This window comes from Psammomys obesus, unplaced genomic scaffold, assembly GCF_907164565.1.
Source record: "Psammomys obesus unplaced genomic scaffold, mPsaObe1.curated_primary_1811, whole genome shotgun sequence".
Taxonomy (NCBI): domain Eukaryota; kingdom Metazoa; phylum Chordata; class Mammalia; order Rodentia; family Muridae; genus Psammomys; species Psammomys obesus.
Genome location: NW_026590767.1, coordinates 10,344,993 through 10,347,156, shown reverse-complemented (window position 1 = coordinate 10,347,156; position 2,164 = coordinate 10,344,993). Strand labels below are relative to the sequence as shown.

Here is a 2,164-nt window from a genome sequence, read left to right as displayed (position 1 = left end):
GAGAGAAATAACTACGGCAATACTGCATATTGCAACTCACTGTGGGAGATACATTGGTTCTGTCAGCTTTTGATAGATGGAGATACTTTTTTTTTTTTCAAGTAACAAGCTGTTTTTTAAACATGGTACATGTCATATCAAGAACAAAGACAACAAATGCAGATTTACTTTGTAAACATGTAGTAAAGTTTATTTTAAAATGTCCAGATTCTAGGCCTCATGAGAACTCTACAATGTCCCTCCCCCAAGAATTATGATTTTGTTAAGACCCTTTTTGTTCTGCAATAAAATGCTAGAAGTGAATAACAGTATGCCAGCCATCCTTTCTTTAAAAAAAAAAAACAAAAAACAAAACATAAATACCTTTATTACATGAGCTACGAATGACGGTTTATTTGCCTTTCCGAGCTTTGATCTTCCTTCGATAGAACTCCAGTGCCTTGCCTTCTAGCACATCTGCTTGGCCACACTGGCCTGTTCTTGAGGCAATGCTAGCGATAAGATTGCGCTGCTGGAACTGCTCCTCTAAAACACTGCTGAGTTTGGCGGTTTTGTTTTGTTTTGTTTTGTTTTGTTTTGTTTTGTTTTGTTTCCTCTCATGTTATTTCTTCTGAATTTTCTTTGATTGCTTTTTGTTTAAAATCTCTTCCTCCTCAGCGGTCAGTTTGCTCCCCTTCTTGAGGCCCAGGGCATTGCGGGACCTGTGCCACTGCCGGTACAGTGTGCTGTCGATGGGCACAGCGCAGTTCTTCACCAGGGTCTATGCAGACAAGCTTGTTATTGGATGCCCTGTACACAGCATCAATGATCCCTCCCCCGTCCCTGAGTACAACACTTAGAGCCCAAGGAAAAGTTCCCACATCCACTCTCAGGGTGCGATACTGTGCGTTTGCGATGAGGGCCAATCAGCGTTTGCGGCCGGCCATCCCAGCTCACACTTCCACATCTTGTGGTAGGGCTTTCTCTTACACCCAGTCTTGCGGCACTTGTGCCAGTTGTCCCGAGAGACGCCCATCGGTAAGCTCTGGCTGGAAAGATACCAGCCTTCCTTACGGTACCAGGGCTACAGACATAAGCAACCCCTTCTTCCTGGTGACAACCTAGGATAGTATCACTCAGACCAGAAACAGCAAGGCCCAGTGGCAGCTGAATTCTCTTCTCAGTGCTGTTTTGGGCTGTTCACATGGCTCACACAGATATTCCTCAACCACCAAGAACTGAAAATAAATTCTCAAAAACCACAGTTGAGGGCTGGAGAGATGGCTTAGAGGTTAAGAGCATTTTCTGCTCCCAGAGAACCAGAGTTTGGTTCCCAGCACTCACACCAGGCACACTGCCTGTTACTCCATCTCTCTCTCTCAATCTCTCACACAAACAATGAATAAATAAAAAATTAAAAGCCACAGGTATTCAAGACGTAATGAAAATTAAAATTCTATTTGGTAATATTCTGGGACATACGAAAAACTCTTACTGTAGTGGAAGTTTGGTTTCTTTAAAACCCAGTTATGGCCAGGCAGTGGTGGCACATGCTTTTAATCCCTGCATTCAGAAGACAGAGGCAGCTGGAGCTCTGTGGGTTTGAAGCCACCCTGGTTTACAGTGCAAGTTCCAGGACAGCCATGGCTACACAGAGAAACCCTGTTTCAAAAAACCAAAAATAAAAATAAAAAAACAAAACCCAGTTATGTTATGTTTCTGTTTTAATCCCAAATGTGGGATATGGGGCTGCTTTTAGTTTGTCCACAGTCGGTAACAGCCTCGTTCAGCTCAGAGAGGGCCATGGTCTTTGCCAGCTGCAGTTAATTGAATTCTGAGGACTCCGAGAGATTATAAACATCAGAGCCCAAAGAAAGAGAATTGTAGGCTTAGATTTTTCAAACACCTACTTTATTTAAGGTTCTTAAACACCTTTACCTCCCTTCCAAACCCCAAACCTTAGGTAGGAAAGGAGGCTTGTAGACCTCTTTTATCTACTTATTGCTGATAAGGGTAGATGGGTTCTTTGGAAATTACCAAACTCAGTCGTCAGGATACCAGCAATCTAGTTCAACAGCAAAGCAGGAACAGCAACACAAATCAGCAGCAGCAGAACAATTCAGCAGAAGCAGCTAAACTCCATCCAAATGGCACGACTCTGCCGAAGTGGCAAGACTCTGCCAAA

At 43.3% G+C, this 2,164-nt stretch overlaps 1 pseudogene; it reads right to left on the bottom strand.

Moving 5' to 3' along the window:
- Positions 1–391: 391 nt before the first annotated feature.
- LOC129678234 (40S ribosomal protein S8-like) lies at positions 392–1,015 on the bottom strand (annotated as a pseudogene).
- Between the last annotated feature and the right edge of the window lie 1,149 nt (positions 1,016–2,164).